This window comes from Dipteris shenzhenensis, chromosome 30 (genome assembly GCF_047967505.1).
Source record: "Dipteris shenzhenensis isolate YYH24624 ecotype China chromosome 30, Dip_SZ_1.0, whole genome shotgun sequence".
Classification (NCBI taxonomy): Eukaryota; Viridiplantae; Streptophyta; class Polypodiopsida; order Gleicheniales; family Dipteridaceae; genus Dipteris; species Dipteris shenzhenensis.
This window is the reverse complement of record NC_141625.1, coordinates 38,756,342-38,776,856: the sequence shown is the minus strand read 5'-3', so window position 1 is coordinate 38,776,856 and position 20,515 is coordinate 38,756,342.

Below are 20,515 nucleotides of genomic sequence, written 5' to 3'. Positions count from 1 at the left end.
GTGTATGTCTTGCAATCCCAGACATTAGTGAGGATGGTGCAAATTCAGCAGAAGCTCCTACAACTTGGACCAAGGATCAGAGTAGCCATCTAGACTGTGAATGATGACCTGACCTGGGACTTGACAAAAGACTACATCATGGCTTTAGCACAAAAAGAAAAACATGTGACTTGCACAATCATGCTTGCAGCTCTATAGTAAGTATATCTTTCTATGTCAATTGTGTTTATGTCTTTGTAGCATTCACTTTTTGATAAGCTAAGTGAAGTTATTTTTTGTAGTTTTTTGAAGAGTCAGATCCACCAGAGCCTCAGCACTCTGTGTACATAGTTGATCCAGCTATATCTTTCAAGTTGAAAGATAACAAGACATCAACCAAAAGCATTTCCAAGTGGTTTCATTTTTTTAATTTTGATGTGGTCGATATAATTCTCCTCCCATATTGCTCAGAGTATGTTCCCTAACGTTTTCCACTATTACCCTCTATTGTCAATATTCTGATTGTTTCATTCCCATTGCAGTTGTCTCAAAAGACTAATGGATGCACTGGACCTCTGTGATCCATTACAAAAAATTTGGACTCAAAAAGGGCCCTATAAGGGAGCCCTTGGGCTAGTGACATGGAAGAATAAGGTGAATAAAACCCAATGGAATATTAGCTGGTGGAGGCCATAGAATATTGGAAGTGGCCTGACTTCTCTATTTCTTTATTCAATGGCCCAAACAATGAGGTGGAGCACCGACTTGCTGCCTCAACTCTCCCATCATGTTTTGCTCTCATTCCTCTTGCTTCCTCCTAATTTTTTAGCACCATTTTGAATTTTTCTTTGCTCCAACCCTCGTTTCAAATTTCCTGCTGGCTCTTGAGTGGGAAGCTTCTTTCTCTATTCTCCCTCTCATGGGATGGACTCTCATGCCAAAATCTCGTCACTTCTCTTCTCTACCTGCATTTCCCTCCCATTTCACTCTCATTCTTTCAAAACATTCAAGATTTTTGAATGAGATTCAACCTACCTTCTTCTTTCTCTATTTTGGGCACTTCTCCTTCAAATCTCACCACCTCCTCTCTCATCTGAGATTCTCCCATTATCTGAAATCATTTCATTTAGGAAGACAAGGAAATCAATGTTCTGAATGAGCCATGAATGATGCAAGGTGTTTGGAGCTTAGAAGGAGCTACTGGACGAGATTCTTTGAGAAAGGATCAAAGAAGATTGACTTTCAGGCATTGCAGTTGCTGATGCATGAGAATCAATCTTTCTTTTGTCCATCTCTCAATACTAGCTACTTTCTCTACTACAATCTCTAAGGGTGCATGATTTCAAACCATTTGTGAAGGTTTGGGGTCCATCCAGATAGCTTGTATGGAGGTTCAGGTGAGATAATCTTTGGAACAATGCAACCCAGTGATAATGACAAGATTTGTTTATTAATGATGTAACTTGAAGAGACAATTAGTTCGTAGTTCATTTTGTGTAGTTGTGTTGTTTTGTTTTTTTCATCGTTTGAAAACGTTGAAATTTTTGTTTGTTTTGTAAGAAATTCCAAGAGAAATGAGTCTTTTTCACTCTTACTATCAATGGTTTCCTACAAAATATTGCTTGAAATAAATTTCGAGATGTTTGGGAGCATATCATTTGTTTTGAAGCAAGAACCATCAACTTCATCAATCTTGGAACACATTTGGGACCACTGGGAGGGACAAGTTTGATCACATTTTTCTTTTTTCTTTTTCTTTTTTTTTTAAATGAAAGAGACTTCTATTAAGTAAGAGAAAAAACCCATGAGAACACGCTCAAAGTGGAATACATCATGAAATCATGAGGATAAATAAAACCCCCTCAGAGTGAGGTGGGAAACAACCAAGGCTGAGGCTGAAAGTGCCAACTCAACCCTGTAGTAGTCTCAGAGAAGAAAGGAGAATCCTTCCATTCCTTGAAGAAAGAAGCCCTCCTAGCTGAGGCTGCACGGGGTCAAAGAGAAATAAATCCTCCTTAGCAAGTGAAAGTGATTTAGTAGCTCTTCGAAATCAAGGAAAAGCACATATGGATTTGTGGTTAAAAGGGAAAATATATCTAGTAGGGGCCACAAACTTGTCAGACTCCTCAATTCCATGGATTGACCACCTTAATAAAGTTCCTATGTAAGGGTGAGAATGGTTTGTTAGGATATTGTCGAAGGTTGATTGGTCATGGAGCAAGTAGCCTTCACAGCCAATATCAATCTTTGCTTAATGAAATAGACAAAAGGATCACAATGTTGGAGGCTTGGAATCAGCATTTGGTATCATCTATGCAAGCTACAAGTGTTCAAATGTCTGCATATGATGGCTTAGAGAAGAAAAATCAAGAATTGCAGGTAAAGGTTCAAACATTAGTTGCTCAATTGGGAGAGAGCACTATAAATGCAATTCATTTAAAAATGCAAAACACAGCTCTGAAGGATGAGATCAAGAAGTTAGAAAAAACATTATCATTCATGAAGGATACTCCAATGGGTTCAAGACTATGTAAGAGGAAATTGCGTCCAATGGATAAAATATCCAAGAAAAGTGGTCACTAGAAGCATCGAGTGAGAGCTTGTAGGAGTGTTTCAAAACTCATGTCTATCCATGATGAACACTATGGTGCTATGGGTGAAGTGTTTACAAAAAAAATGTTGGAGTCTGTTATACAACATCCAAAATTCAAAAGTCTAAAATCAGAGATAACATCTGAGTCAATGAACAAAGTTATGGAGCATTTCAATGCAATTAGTGCCAGGGAGTTTATGATACTGTAGGGATAAGTACAAGGGCATTTCGGCTCATATTTGAGAGCTTAAAAATAGCATGTCTTTCTATGGGAGCAAAAGTTAAAGCCCCGCTTCCTAAACCGACTGATGTTGATAAGGCCAGGCATGCACTCAATTTGGGCGTACTTGATTTAGTCGGTGGAGCCCCAGCATGTATGTACTGGAGAGGCTAAATAATCGGAATTGATAGTCAATAATAACTTTGTGATGGATGTTCGAAGAATTCTACAAGCCATGGTGAAGTTTTATGATATGCCTATGGAGGAATGCAATGGTACTCTGAAGATTGTACTAAAGCTTGATGAAAGTGAGGTGGTCAAAGGTCAAAACTTAGAAAGAGTTAGTTTGACAATGATGAATAGAATACTGGACCTTGAAGTTGAGCTTGATGATGCAAGACAGTTTGGTGTGCAATCAGAACAGGAGATTTGGTGGTTGGCTGCCTTTGAGGTATGATGGAAATTTGTATTTTAATGCAATAATGCAAAAAGACTTAGAATATTTTGAAATAACATGTGAGTTTATTTTGCAGGTGCCCAAAGACTCACGTTCAATTTTGAAGTGGTTTTTTTACCAAACCGATATCCCAAGTGTGATCAAAGCTCATAACAATGGTGAGCTACTTGAAGTTGAGGGCTATGGATCTTACCGTGTAGAATGGCATCTAGATGTTGACCTCAAGACTATTAAATGTATGTTTAATGTGGCACATGGAGCAAATACAAGCCATCCTTGTCCACTGTGCATGCAAATGAGAGTACCTACAAAGGTTAGTAAAAAGAATCAAAAGTAATGGGCCTCTAAACTTGCAGAGATAGATCAAACTAAGGCATCAGATAGGGATGCTCCAGGGAAAGATCCATCATGGAGCCCAATTCTTGAAATTCCTCTTGAGCGAGTACACATTTGTGCACTTCATGCTATTGTGAGAATAATTGAAAAGTTGGTGCATCTGTACATCATTGATGCATATAACTTGAAGCCCCAACAAGAGAGTGTGAGGATGATTGCAAGAATTGAAAAGGTTCTTTCAGATATGGGACTACACTCTGGGCAAGTAAAGATTACAAAAGTTGAGAAAAGATCTGGAAAAACAGGCAATGTTCCTTGTAAGCCAAGCTTTGGTGGTGTCAAGGCTTTAAAATTCCTTTCTGCAAAGAAGAAGAATGACATGCTCAAACGTGCTAATGAAATTGATGTATGGAGAAAGTTACACAATGCCTGTTGTGAACGAGGGGGGAAGGGACAAAAAAGACTAAAAAAGGTGCGAGTGTGGTTAGCTCTTGATAGCTTGTACCTTTACTACAAAAGAAAAGATTTGAAGAAGATGATGCACAGTGTTTCATCAATGTTGTGAATGACTTTAGCCGGAATATGGAGATAGATTGGGGAAAGAATCATTTCACACAATACATGGCAATCTCTAACTTGGACATTGAGATGTGCATATTGAATGGTCCTATATTTATTGATTTGTTTTTCTATTTAAAAGCACATATTATATGCTCATGCACCATACATGGCATGGAATTATGGAAGCATCAGAGTGTGGTCCACTCAAGGCATGGAAAGATCGCATTGGCAAGCACATTGTGCATATAATAGAGCAACCGAACACAGGGGTGGTAGAACTTAGTCAAGAAAGATGTTAACGCAGAATGTCAAAGAAGAAGCGGACCGGATCGTGTGTCCGAGAACAAAAATAAAGCTACACCATGCCTAATTAGAATAACACGATCGGCAGAAGGACGGATGGGCCTCATCTTCACCATCCAATTAAGGACCCTGAACTTCATGATGTTCATCTTTCCATCTGGCGATAATTGTCGATGGAACACCAAAATGTGTTGAGCCACTCTGTTCATGTAGTGGCCGATCGACGCCATCCCCCCACCAGAAGACCCTCTAGTTCCACCCTTGCATTCGGTATACTCATCAACCCATAAAATATCATGCAACCAACATATTACATCAAAACCCAAAGATTATATAAATTAATAAAATATCATTTTTCAAGAATTAATAAGAACAAGGGTTTTTTCACAAATAAAAATCATATCTTGGTGGAAAGCAAGCATTTGCTGCCAAGTATAAAGGGAAATGTCAAAGTTCGCTGGCTTTTAATGCAAGACAATCAGCCCATCAATTTTATGCCCAAAAGACCCCTGTAAGCCCAAAATCCGACATCATGCGACCAAAGCCCAATTTCTCTCCCAAATCAGATTTCTTAAAGATATGATTCTTATCTATGAAAAAACGCTAACCCTAATTGTTTACACAAATGGAGTGGGAGGGGCAAGTGGCAAGGGCATGTGTTAGGGGCAAGTGGCAAGGCAAGTGGCAGGGGCAAGTGGCAGGGCAAGTGACAGTGGCAGAATGTCATGGGTTTAAAATCATAACATTTGGTTCAGTTTTGTACCCCAAACCCTCAATCTTATTTTTCATTCCCTAAATCAAATTTGGGAGGCCACTGACACCCTAGCAACCATGTGCATCATTTTCAAGCCAAAAACCCCCTGGAAACCCTAAATTCGACATCATGCGACAAGAGCCGTGCTTCTGCACAGCCTTGCTTCTGCATGATGTGCAAAAGCAGGGCTCTAGTCGCATGTCGAATTTAGGGTTTTCAGGGGGGTTTTTGGCTTCAAAATGATGCATATGGTTGCGAGGGTGTCAGTGGCCTCCCAAATTTGATTAGAACTAATTTTTTTTCCTAAATTACAAAACCATAACCCTTATTGTTTCCAAAAATTTAGGGGCAAGTGGCAATGGCAAGATGTCTTGGGTTTAAAATCATAAAATTTGCTTGGGTTTTCTACCCTAAACCCTAAACCCTATTTTTTATTCCCTACCATTTGAAGAAAAGGCAATGATTTTTGTTCCTAAAATGGAACCTAGAATTATACTGATGATTTTGAATCACATGATGAAGCTGGCAAAGCTACATACCTTTTCTACCTCATCATGGAGTGCGTCAACTACAGTGTCCAACTTGTGAAGATAGTGGGAGAGAGGGAAGGAGTCTCACTTGAGGCTTTCTCACAAGCACAATGGGGGAATACACACAAAGGTGGAGGCTGAAAACAGTTTTCCTCTTCTTAGTTGTGAAAGCCAAAAGAACACTAGTACAAAGAAATAGAAGAACCCTATATGTGGGTCTCAAACCAAACTCAACTAACTAAGGTGGCATACTAACTGAGCCACGAACTAGTGTAGATAAGGATAGCTGTCATCCAGCTATTATTCGTGGGCGGTGTACCAACCGCATCTGTAGCTAACAAGTCGGTGACATAAATGCACAACGGTCACCCTGGCATATTGCGAGTGGAGCTCAATATCTCAACACTCCCCCTCGAGCTCAATTCCAATTCCTGCACACCAAGCAGGTCTCTGAACTTGCGCAGCTTCTCTGCGCCCAATGCTTTTGTGAATATGTTAGCTACCTGATCCTCTGTGCTGACATAAACTAGATCAATAAGACCTAGTAAAACCTTCTCCCGCACATAGTGATAATGCAGCTCAATGTGCTTTGTTCTAGCATGATAGACTAGGTTATTTGCCAAGTGTATGCTACTCATGTTGTCACAATAAATGACAACTGGCCCATCTGTAGATTGATGCATATCATAGAGTAGCTTATGCAACCAAGCTACCTCACATGCAGCCATCGCTGCACCCCTGTACTCAGCCTCTATGCTCGACAAGGCAACTGTAGGCTGTTTCTTGCTGCTCCAAGTGACTGCAGCACTCCCAAAAGAGAACACATATCCACTGGTAGATCGTCTATCAGAAATACTACCAGCCCAATCAGCATCAGTGTATCCATGCAACTGTGTCTGAACCCCAGCCTCATAAAATAGTCCATACTGTAATGTGGACTTCACATACCTGAGTATGCGTCTAGCCGCATCCAAATGCAGTTTCCTTGGAGCCTGCATAAACTGACTTACCAGCCCAACAGCATAGCTCAAATCTAGCCTGGTAATAGTCATGTAAATCAAACTTCCTACTATGCGTCTGTACATAGTAGGGTCTTCCGGAAGCTCACCTGAATCTGCGTTCAGCTTCACATTCTGCTCCAAAGGAACTGAAATAGTCTTACAGCCTGTCATCCCATATTTGGACAGCATGTCCAGTCCAGACTGCCTCTGCAAGAGCTGTATCCCACTTGGTGATCTAATCACCTCAATGCCCAAGAAATAATGCAGCTCTCCCAAATCCTTCATTTCAAACGTCTGCTTCAATAGCATTTTCACATGAAGGATGTCTTCATCACTATCACCTGTGATGATCAAATCATCAACATAAATGACAAGCAGCATAATACCTTTCTCTGTTTTTCTCACATAGAGTGAGAAATCTGCCTTGGAAATCTGAAAGCCAATAGTAACAAGATACTGTCCTATCTTGTCATACCATGCTCTAGGTGCTTGCTTCAAGCCATACAAGGCTTTCTTCAACCTGCAAACAAACTCAGGATGAACAGCATGCACATAGCCTAGTGGCTGCTCCATATAGACCTCTTCTTGCAAATCACCACATGCAAGAAGGCATTCTTTACATCCATCTGATGTAAAGACCATCCCTTTGATGCAGCCATAGCAATGACTGCTCTTACAGTCGCCATCCTTGCAACTGGACTGAATGTTTCTTCATAATCAATGCCATATGTCTGTGCATACCCTTAACAACTAATCTTGCCTTGTATCTATTCACAGAACCATCTGCATTGTGCTTCACCTTATAAACCCATTTACAGCCAATTGCATTCTTATCTTTAGGCAAAGGCACCAATTCCCATGTTGCATTTGCATCCAAGGCATCCATTTCTTCATCCATGGCTTTCTCCCATTTTTCTTTTCCCATGGCTTGCTCAAAAGAAATGGGTTCTGGTTCCTGTATCACTTTGACCATAAAGGCATAGTGAATGGCTGTAAATCCATCATATTTCAGCCTATCCACAGGATACCTAGCTCTGGTAGACCTGCGCAAAATAGGCTCACTTCCAGGTGCTCTCAAAACATCCCTGGTCTTCCTTACTCCAGGTGTAACAACAGAAGGAATACCCAACTCATCATCAATGCTCTGTTCTGAGCCACTCGATTCACCATCCACATAAAAGTGACCTGCATTCACATCAAACATGGGCTGATCTACCTTCTCTTTTCCTTTTCGTGATACCTGCGTACCACTATCTGCATTGCTTTGAGGAGATTGTCCTGATCTCAATCTACCTGTCCATGTGAACCACTACTAGAGGACACTGTAGGCCCACTGATATTTTGTGATTGCTGCTGTGAATTCTGTGCAGCATTACCATTTTGTGCATCTACATCAATCATCACATTTACTAGTTTATACCAGCTGCTCATCTCATCAAAAACAACATCTCTGCTCACTGTAAACTTACGAGTAGAAGGGTTATAGCATCTATACCCTTTTTGCTGCAGAGAATAACCAATAAAGACGTACTTCTCATCTTTTGGATCCAACTTGGACCTCAACTCATCCATTTCTCACATCATTAAACATTATATTTCTATATGATTCACTTATCTCCATGCTTGGAAGCAGCCATTCTGGACTATCAAAAGAGGGCAAGGGAAGAGATTCTAATCTACCATACTATCCTTCTTCATCTGGCACAATGAACATTGAGTCATAGAAGAAGATCCTATGCTTTTTTAATTATGATGGTGTGCGACCTTCATACTGAAGACTCCTGATCTCAACATGGAGGACATGCAACACCCCAGTTACGCATGCTGCACGCTCCCACTCTTTGTAAGTAAATGGATATAAGTCTGTAAAACAAATACAAGGCATAAGACAGTAGTGTCAATGTCCCCAAATAAATGCAAATACTCTAAAAACAAATGAAGTACTAGTACACTTTGAAAATTTTACAATTGGGCCTACGATATGGAAGTCCTGCATTTGGATGCACATATATGTTTGCATGGGTAAAGACATGCTGAATATATACCTGTGTCACTGTGTTATTTTAAAATCTAAGATCCTTCCCTTCCAATGTTTGGAGATGTCCATTGCATCCTTTTAACCCACTTTGTAGCACCCATGATTAGTGGGTTGCATTGTCATCCAAGAATATTTCCTATAGAGATGAGGAATCCATTCCCCATGCTCATCCTTAAAATTCTTCAATACAATAGACTGTAAACTACTTCTGTATCTATCATTTTCTACTTCCATAGTTTCTACCCCTGTACCATATGATTAAAATTAGCTCTTTCTACTTCCAAAGACCCTCCAAATTTATGTCTTCTATTCTTTCTCTATCCTTCTCTTTCTCTTTCTTTGCAAGTCTCTCTCTCTCTCTCTCTCTCTCTCCCTCCTTCCCTCTCTCCTTTAACGAAACCTCTCACAAAAACAAGCAAAATATTATTACAAAAAACATAGAATACTTCTCTCTCTCAGTCTATCTTCCAAGGTACCCCTCACACAAACAAACATCAAATTTTTTTGAAATACTTAGTTGCTCTCTTCCTGCTCTGTTTCTCCACAAACAAAGAAAACATTATCAATATTATTCACTCTCTCTCTCCCTCCCAAAACTCTTTGATTAGGATCTCTTTTTCTTCCTTCTTTCTCAAATACTTCTAAAATCTAGCAGTTTGAAATACAATCTCTGTCTCTCTCCCTCAATCATCCCCTCAACAAAAGAAAACATAGCAGTTCAAAATATAATCTCTATCTCTCTTTTCCCTTCCTCTATCTACCCCTCCTAAACTAGCAAATAAGAAAACGACTATTCTCTATCTCTCTCTCTCACTCATCCCCTCAAACAAATAAAAAAACATAGTAGTTTCAAATATAATCTCTCTCTCTCTCTCTCTCTCTCTCTCTCTCTCTCTCTCTCTCTCTCTCTCTTTCCCTTCCTATATCTATCCCTCCTATACTAATGAAGAAAAAAATGACTATTTTATGTCTCTCTCTCCCTCACTCATCCCCTCAAATCGAAAACAACATAGCAGTTTGAAATAATCTCTCTCTCTCTCTCTCTCTCTCTCTCTCTCTCTCTTTCTCTTCCTTTATCTATCCCTCCTATACTAGTGAAGAAAAAAATGTCAAAAATCATCTTGTAGTTTTATATATCATCTACCTCAATCTCCCCCTCTTCTCTGTCTCTTGTAACAAACATATAGACAAAGTGTGATACAAAAATGTATCTACTTAATACAAACAAAACTTTTAAGATGAAATCACTTCATTACCTGAAAAGTATGTGCTCCTTCTTTTGGAGTTGACTCTATATACTCCAAAAAGGTAGAGAAAGAACGGAAAATGATAGAACGCCCGCTTTTCTCACTCCTTCCAAGCAGATTTAGGTCGTAACTTTAGGAGGTGACTCGATATACTCCAAAAAGGTGAGGAAAGAACCGAACACTCGTTTTTCTCTCCTTCCAAGCAGATTTGGGTCGCAACATTGGTTTCTAAAAGAGAGTGAAATAAGTAGAGAATGAATGAAAGAGAAGAGGGATGAACAGAGCTTTGACAGAAGTTTCTCTTAGAGATTTTCGAATGTGGAAGAAAAACGTGAGCAAAGAGGAGAGAGAATGATTGAGCAAGAGTGGAAAGAAGACATTTTGAAACTAGCTGCTAGAAATTGGCGAGAATGAATGTTTGAAACGTTTTGGAAGAGAGAGAATAGGGGGAGAGCTGGTTAGGAAGTCAAAGTTTGGGCCAAATGGAAAACGTGAGCATAGTTTTAGCTAGGGGATAGTTTGCGCTGGGAGGAAAACAAGGAGGCCTAACATGGTCAAGGCAGGCTTGTCAAAGATAATTTTTTATTTGTGAACCACCAATGACATTTTTTGGGGTATTTTGAAAAAAAAACTCAAATTTCCCCTAGATTTGGGTAGCCTCTATTACAGAGAAGTCCACATGGCATAATCTCCTTCATGGATACCATATTCCCTTATCCAAGCCTCTAATATTTTAGTAATTCTCCAAAGGGCCCCTTTTTCAGTCTAATTTTTTGTAATGCAAAGTTAAAGATGTTAGATTCAGCTCACCCAATGTCATTGTAGATACAGTAATCATTGTCACTTATCTTTATCTCCCTCTTATTTCTACACTCTTCATAGTCCGATATACATCTTAGCTTTCTATTTTGATAAAACAGACACCACAACAGGAGGACCCTTTCTCCTATGGATGGAGGACTCTCATCAGTGCCAAATATATAATTAACACATACTTTTCAGAGATACAACTTGAATTTGTGAGTGCTTTCATTGCATACCATTTGAGAAGTTCTAAATTTAATGCATTGATACAAAAATATTGAAAACATTCTTTGTTTTTATTGCAGATGAAACAGGATAGTTTTGGCTCTGAATATGTGCATAGCTTCAGAGCAAAGACAATTCTGAAGCTGCTAGAGCACTCTTCCCCTTGTCCAACACTAGACCAACCAGTCCATACAGGAGAGGGCTCAACAGGCGCTGAGGATCTCTGACTTGAACAAGAGGCTCATAATGTCCAGGCACTAGCAATCTAGAAGACATTCTAGAAGGTGTCGATGTTGATGAGCTGCTTGATCTTTTCCAAAAGCTCGAGCCTATGCACGAGGAGGCAGGAACATCAAAGCAGCACGAGGCCGAGCCCGGCCCGAGCCCATGGACAAGGAGGTAGGGACACCAAAGTAGCAGGAGGAGTCATCGATGTAGGAGGAGTGGATGCAAGAGGAGGCAGTTTTGACGGAGGATGTGCAGCAGCAGGATCCACAGCAAGATGTAGAGCAACAGGATCCACAACAGGATATACAGTAGCAGGATCCACAGCAACAGCAACCTGAGCAGCATGTGGAAGATTCTCAGGAGTCTCCACTGTAAAAAGTCAAGAGAGATTATGAGCAATAATAAAAAAACAGATGATACTTGTAATCATTTTGTATTAATACATCAAATGTCTAATATATTTTTTTGATTGCAAGTAATACCTCAGTCAATAGCTTTGTATTATCTGAATTGTTCTATTTACAATGTCCTTTCATTGAATTTTGTTTTTGCTCCTTTGAAGTATCTGCAAAAATAAATTTTTAGCAATATGTAAATGTATTATGCAAATGTAAAGAGAATCAAATTAGGAGAAACAAAGGGTGGTCAAATTAGGAGAAACACATGGTGGAAATCAACTTACTTTCCTGTTGTTCAAAATGAATGAAAATTCTTTTTGGATATTGTTCTCTGTATCCATAATAATGTCATTGCGTAACTGATAGAGAGTGCAGCATTGTCCCAGTGAGATGGATGTTAGAAGGATGTCATTCTCAATAACATTGATTTCAATTATTAGACCTGATGACCTCTCGTCTTGGTCCATTGCCACAAGATTTGTGCCTATCATCCTGCTGTGTTTATAGTAAAAAGAGAAAATAAAGTTTTGCGAGGCAATCATGTACTTAATGTTGATGGAGTTATGGAGCAACCTCACAATACACATTGTTGGCCACCATTCCATCCCAACCATTATCCCAAAATTTTGGAATTGGAACTTCATCATACCCTTTTGCTCTAAAAGTCAACATGGTTTTACAAACGTTAACTGGATAATCCTGAAAAAGTTCTACAAAAACTGTAAGTGGCATGAAAATGTTGATTTTAACTATCCTAGTAGCAATATTTGGTTTCAGGGAATGCTGTACTTTCAAAAATAGTTTGGCTCTATAGGATTCTGTGATGCTGCCATCAGGGACTGTCCAATTAACTGTATTCCACACCAGGAGATCTTGCCTTTTTAATAAACCATGTGAGTGAGCATTGTCCATCAATTGATAAAAGTAATCATAAGAAAATATACCCGATTTAGCCAAGGCTGTTGATTTTCTAACTCGGTACTATAGCTCCCCAATAGCACCATATAAAGCATCAAAGAATCCCACTATGCACTCTAGTGGTTGCCACTCTTCATATGATGAGGGATATATATCTGAACGAAAACAAAGAGATTGTCTGTTATCGAAAGAAACAAATATTTCATTTCAAGTATTTCATTACACAAATACACTTTCAATTGTGTCTATAGTGTGGAAGATAAGCTGGATGATCTCGTAATACAAGTTCTCGGTGCATGTAGACATGTTGTATTTGAACCTCTCTGACGCATCTTGTGCCTTCCTTTTTTACTCTGAAATCTTTCACTCTACCCTTCTAAGAAGCCAAAAAAGTGTTAGTTGATTGCTGCTTTCTCCGCTTGTTGGGTTGCATCGGAACCCGCATTGAAACCCAATCTCCTTTTGCCACTGCTATCCTTTTCCAGCTACCATCCACATTCATAGTATTGGAAACTTCTACACATGAGATTAGTGAGGTAGGTCTTCGCAGCAAAGAGATACTTTGTACATCCACATCTTTGCCATGTAGAGCGACAGACCGCTTCCTAGTTGCACGACCAAAGTTTTTGGTTGCCATATGAAATCCTCACTCTAATACCTGCGAAGTCAAAGAAACACACACTAAGTAAGACATTAACAAAAATGAACGAAACTGAGAACAAGCGAATAAACGATGAAAGGAGCTTATTGTCTTGAAAGTTTAAGAGCATCACAACAGCAGCAATGATGCAACGAGGAATGCTTGTCGAAGAGAGAATGGAATAACTCGTCGTGGTGAAAGTAGAGGAATGGCATCGGAGAACAAGAGACAGTGGATGGTTGTTTTGGGTCACCATGCGGGAAGGTTTCAAAATGGAGCTCTCTTTAGATTTTGGGTCCACATCTATTGATACGATAGGCGAACTGTAAAAGAATCAAAAACAAATCTTCTCATTAATGCCACACGCTTGTAACATAAAGTATTATTTTCTTTTTCATATTTTTGCCTATTTTTGTGAAATTTCTACGTTACGTTGGCCTTCTCCTCATTGGTTGAGAGATATTTTTCCAAACCCTAAAAGGCCCCAAAATGAGCTCCCTTTTTACCTAATGCCTCAACAAAACGGTTGATTATCCTTATTGCTCGGCCATATATCGAGACGATCGGCTATACGGGTTCCAAACCCCCTTGGTGCATAGAGTGGGGGGGAGCAAACATCTCGATTTCTTCAGTTTACAGATATACCTAGTAGTGGATGGGCATCTGCTCTCGACCCAAAACACAACGCAAAACTTTTGTGGTGGAAACTGCTATAGGGAGATCCTTGGATTGCAAAATGGATTCGGCATCTGCTTTTTGCTCCATCTACACCCCTATATCTGTTGTCTCTACCAAAAATTAGACCTGCACTGTTGCATCTTCAAAACTACAGTTGGTCTGGGTAGCCCGCTCCGTGCTTTCTACTCGCCTTGCTGATTGTAGCATCATAAGTGCTTGCGTTGAGATCCCTTCTGCTACTTTTATTGCGAGGGACCTCCCCCTTCACCAGAGTGTTGACCCGAGGTGCCCACTTGCTTGCTCATAGTGGAAGAGTTATGCGCACCAGTCTAGCTATCCGTGCCATCATTGTCTAGTGGCTATTGGCAAAGTGCAGGTTGCATGGGTGCTGATCAGGTACCTGGAGGAGACATATTAAGTGCTGGAGCTGACCGTATCTCTCCAACCTAGCATCCAATCTTATGTTCTCCTCCTTTAATGCTTGGCTCTCCGCAACAGCCTCCCTTAGGTGCATATTCTCCTGCTCAAGAGCCTTGAGTTGAGCTTGAGATACTCACTGTGCTACTTATTCTCCGAGACCTGCTTCTGCAAGCACTACAGGGCATGCTGCAGCTTCACATTTTTCCTGGCAATGGTTACGACATTTGCCTAGGCTTTGCTCGAGATTGCCTTCAACCTGTCCATTTCGCATTGCAGGTTACCAAAGTCTATCTTCAACTCATTTTGGGCCTGCTACAACTGCAAGTGGGACTAAAGCATCTCATCCTAAACTGTAGTTTTCCCTCGAGTTGCTCTTGCAGTGACTTTCACTCTGCTGATAAATCCTTCTCGGCTCGATGCAGGTTGGCAGCCTGCTCTATAAAAAATCTAGTTACCTCCTCCCGGTACTTCATTTGTAAGGACAAGTTGTGATCGAGTACTTGGGACCCGCCACTAGCTCTCTATGTGGCAGCTTGATCCTGATGATCATCCTTAGTGAGAAGGGGTTCTAGAGGAAATGGTTTCACATGTGCGAGGCTCTGAAGAGGTGAAGGAGGTGGAGGTAGAGCAAATCAAGCCAGTGACGAGCTACCTCTCTATTGCTTGGCCTTTTGTGAAGGCTCGGCATCACCAGATTGGCCTTCCCTCTGTTCCCTGGGCATACTTCACTGTCATGTTCCATTGTCTCCTCGCCCTCCTGCATTCCCTTTTCCTCAACAGTGCCCTTTTGGGTATCCCCCTCTAGGTTATCTTACTTTCTCCCTCGGAGGAGCCCTTAGCATTGTTCCCCTTCGGGTTATCCTATTCTAGCTTAGAGATGCCCTCATCACTATTCCCCTCTGGCCCTTGGGTATTTTCTCCCTCCTGCTGCCCGGGGAGCTGCTCTTCCTTCTTTTTCTCCTCCCTGCCCTATTCTATTGGTACCTCTTGCTCTCGATCTCGTGGCCATCCTATTCCTGATCACCCGACCCTTGCTCATCCTGATTTTGTCCCTCCTGACAGCCTAGTTCTTGCTCATCATGTTGCGCTCTTGATGGCTCGGCCCCGCTTGAGAGAGGCAACGCATTTGTCCAAGCCTAGTTCTTGCTCATCATGTTGCGCCCCTGATGGCTCGGCCCCGCTTCAGAGAGGCAACGCATTTGTCCAAGGCAACCATCCCCACACCAATCAATGGTATAACGTACAAAGATGTGGCGTGAGTTTTTAGTGGTTCTAGCCCCTATTCACCACTCACAATTGGTTTTCGAATGCCTTCTCAAAGACAGTTGACCATTCGACCATCACTTGGTCCTCCACTGCAGTAATTACATGAGCCACATACTACCTTGGCACATATCTTCAATACGATGAACTTGGACAGAAATCTACAAATGGCCTTCAAACTTTCATCGCCCTAATCAAGTAACCTTGCAAAGATGAATAGCTTCCATCTTCAAAGTAAGCGTCACACCGCTTGGCATCTCTTAAATTTGTAGGAGTGGTGCACTGCTTCAACTGAAAGGCCCTCTTCAACAACTCTAAGGTGATTCTGACGTGGGCCTCGTTGATGATCAGGCTATGGTGTCCTCATCGTAGGAGTCAAGGATCTCCTCTGCTAGCTACTCATCGTAGACCTCCTTCCTAGGCAGCTGCGCAAACTTTAGAAGATGATTAGCTTCTAGGATGCCTGTGAGGACATCACTAAAAAATTCTTCAATCAGATGCGAGGGTGAAACACAAAATTAGGCGCTCTGCTCCCTCCATGACGACGAAGATAACATAGATCATGACAGAGAAGGAAGATGGCTGGCAAAAAGGCTAGGTAGTGAGAGTGGATTGGTGCAACAAAGATTCAAGGCTCAAAAAGATGTGGCAAGCAAGAGCATAGAGAGAGTTCTTAAAGACAATGAATATGGCGATGACAATGACAAAGGAGTATACTGAATCTACAAGTGAGGTTGAACAATAGATTTTTTGATCAAATGTAATCAATCGGAATATGCAACTATGGTTCCTATCAAATCAGTGGGTTGTATGAGCCTCCCTTGCTTTAGCACGGCGATTTTGCATTAATAAGACTTCAACGTTAATCTTGCCACATGGCGAATCACAATGCATTTGCACCACCATGATCAAGCACCTAGCTGGCATGCTAACTTTTGATAAATTCACCAAGGCATTGTCAACCGAGTCATCTAATTTCGAGTTCTATTTGCCTGAAGAACTTGCTACTCGGTATGGCTTTACTTTGCCTCCATTGTACAACTTGGAGAACATATTACCTTCTAAATATGCTAGTTGAACTGTCCCATTATAAAAAAACTTCCACCAGCAAGTAGGGTCCATATTAACCGCCAATGTGAGAACAAGAAGCTTGCAAGAGCAAAAGCACAAGAGGAGGAAGGAAAAGATGAAGAGCCACACATCCCATTCCATGATGAACAAAGGAAGAAGAGAGCTCCGCACCTTCTTGTTCATTTCATAAACCACTTGTACATATTTATAGCCTTAAACAAGGCATCACTACCCTCTTGAACCTTTCCTAAATGAGCTCCTAAATCATATTTATGAGATCCATGCTCAATCACACCCACTCATCCAATATGATATATCACCTTACATTACATCTTTTTTGCACTTTTGTTACATTGCATTTCACTTGAATTTCATAGCTTGGGTCTTTAAACTGTTAACATTTATCCCCCCTTAACTACAATTGTCCATGTGCTCATGGACTTTCTTTGCCGGGTCGTCTTTTCCATGGTCATAAAGTCACCTTTTAGTAACATCCTTGCTACCTTTGGGTCTCATGGATGCAATGGTATGCCGCAGTGGTACTTCACTACTTCATGGTGGAGGCTGCATCCTTCAAAGATCATGTCTTCTTCATGCCAACTCCCTCACTTTTATGGTCATGCACAGCCCCTACTAAGCCACACGTGATATCTTATATCCACATCTCTCATCCATAGAAGTTTTGATGCTTGGAAACTTGGCTTGAAATAGGTTTGCTCTCAACAAGTACTCCACAGGTGCTACTACTCGAAACTCAAAGTGATTGGAAGCCTCAAATCGGTTGCTACTTGAATGCCCAAATTGTCTTGGACTTCATCCTCACACATCATTTATACACCTCTCACAGGGGCTACGACTTCGCTACTTGGAAGTCATTTGCTCACCTACACTTGGAAAGCTGTTTTAGAACAAGCCAGTTCAAGAGCTCGGCTTGCAAAGGCCCTGCTTGGAAACTTTGCAAGGTGCCACTATTCCAATACTCGCCTTGCTACTACTGCTCATGTGTTTTGAACAATCAATAGCTTGTTCCAAAGGACCTTAAAGCTCCACAACAGTAGAGGCCCCCAAAACTCTGAAACACAACCCACATCAAAGATCCCTTCCTGACACAATTTGTGAAAGTTGCGCACAAGAGGAGTGCAGCATGAATGAAGACCACTAAGATGTCCGATTGTCAACAAAGGGATGTTGGAGATCTCCTTAGAGAGGCTATCATTGCAACAGGCAAGATGAGGCTATAAGATCATCAACATGGTGGCTTGGAATAGGCTCTCCCACAAGTTGTACCACTTAGGAGCTCAAAAGCTGAGACGTTTAGTTTGCAGCAAGAACTTCTCAGACAGGTATGAGAGCATGTAGTGTATGGAACACCAAAGGAGGGGGCCGCCATGGCAAGCCAGCCATTACCAGGTCGGCCCTGTTCATACCCACTTGGCCCCTGTTCCAGTTGCCATGTTTGCTTGATAAAAAGCCAGCTCTCTTCGTAGGTGAACCAGCAGATATACCGTCGTCTTCAGCAAGAAAAGCTCACAGTGTATTCTGTGATGAATATTATTAATATTATGCATGCCCACAATGTAGCATTGCGCTTCATAGATAGTTTGGGCACAGCTAGTGAGATAGTATGTATAAGCTTCATGCCAGATTACATTGTTATTAGAGAATCAGAGCAATTATTCGCTGAGATCGTGAGAAGAAACTGGGAAGTTGGGAGTGGAAGCAAGGCACGCAAGCCTTTGGTAGCCTCCCTTGCCAATTTCAGTCTTGTTAGAGATTGTCCAACTTTAAGGTCATCATGAATACAAATATGCTAGCAAGCAACAGTGTGATAATGAGGAGACTGTCCCATTCTTGAAACAGCTGCTCCATTAGCTCTAAGATTGGCAATGCTGCAGATACATGCCCAGTATTCACAGGCTCTTATCGTGAGGGTCTTACAACTACATCGTAATCATGCAGCAAAGAGTGTCGGTTTTGGAAGGCCAGAGAATAATGAAACTGAATTGCCAAAGTCGTCAAGGAACATGGAAGGCAAGGATGAGCAGGACCATACGGGACTAGGAGCTTGCAAAGCCAAAAAAAGAGCAGACTGGGCTTTAATTCCTTCTTTGATCTAAGACAAAGCCGCAAATCCTGCCCAACCAAATTCATGATCAATTAAGTGAAAGTCATTGTTTTAAGGGAAGCTTGGTTTTGCCTAATATGTCAGAAAAATGGAAACCTTAGCTCGACTTGGCTCAATTTAAAAGCAACTTTTTCAATATACGAACAAGAAGAACAAGAAGTTCATACTTGCTTCCATGCACTTTCACGGGTGAATTCATCACATGAAGGCACAAGTGGCACACAGGGCACACAATGCAAATCTGGACATAGTCACATATGACAGAGTTACCAGCAGAGGACATGGAACGTTTCCATGCCCAATCCTATTCACCAAGGAAGCCATAGAGACAATAAGCCACTACACATCATTTCACACAATTGGCAATTCGATTGCAGAAAATAAATAGATATTTAGTCTTAATAAAGTTTATCCATGGTCACCGTACTAATATTCAGTGTTATGTCCAAAGTTTCATGTCAAGACAGTCACAGCTTACGAGCTTGCTCATAGCTTTTGAGCTAAAGAGTAAGAATCACAGAACCCCTTAACAACAAGTATCATAACACTCCAAGCCAAGGGGATTCAAAGACCAGCAACACTCCAAATGGTAAGCTAGTAGCAAATGATACGGATGTCAGTTTCCTCAATGCAAAGGAGAAGTAGAGGCATGACAAGGAGCCTTTCTGTTATTGCAGCCATGACTAAGAGCACGATAATTGGAATTGTACTCATTTACATCTGCCAGCTAGTGCAATCATTAGGACCTTTTGAGGTACTAGGTACACTCCACAATTTCCATAGCTGCACTGGAAGGGAAACCTTTGAGAAGAACCAATCAGAGATTTTATGGCCATGTAAGGTCGCTATTCTCTTCAATGGCTGTAGTTCAAAGACTTTGCTCGACAACCATCAAGTTGCCAAGCACCATCTCCCCATAAAGCAATTAGCTAACGTTCTCAAGCTTCAGAATACATTCTAACACAACATGTGAGGCTCCACATTGGTGGGAAGACCAAGAAGTGATCTTTCACTGTCTCATAGTGAGGCTCTTAGGAGCACCAGAGCTTGCCAACCACGAAGCAACAGCCAACTAGCAAGATAGTACCATGATAAACACAGTGCCCGAGCTTAGTACCCACCGAAAGTTAATAGCCAATCCAACACAAGGCTCTTATCAAATTAATGGCGAGTCAGCCAGGGACTATAAATAGTGACATAAGCTGGATACAGCAAAAAAAAAAAACTTAATTGAGTCTCAACCATTCAATCTACCGTACCACACCTTCGATACATTAGATGTTCAACCAAGGGTTTGAGTAACCGTGTGTGCTGCCATACAAACAACGGGAACAGCCAAGAGGGCCCTTCAAAAGGCCTGTAGCAGTATTGCCACCAATTGCAACATAGGTAGTCTGCTGCCACATTAGCAATTACAGGAACACGGTAAAGGAGGGTCCCCCTAAGCAAGTCAGCCGTCATCAAGTCAGACACCGTTTGGCCCTAGTTCACACCCAATCAGCCCTTGTTCCAAATGGCCATGTTGGGGGCAGGTTCTGAAGAACTAAAATTTTGGCAGTTCCTCCCATAACCCCCCACTCCAGCCTTTCCAACTCTTCAACCAACTTCCATATCCAGTGCTTACGTGGGAGAAGCCAGCCATAGCTCCTTCAGCCCAGCCCTTTCGTCGAGGAACCAAAAGCTCAGATCAGAAGCTCACAATTACATTCAGAGGCCTTTTTGAGAT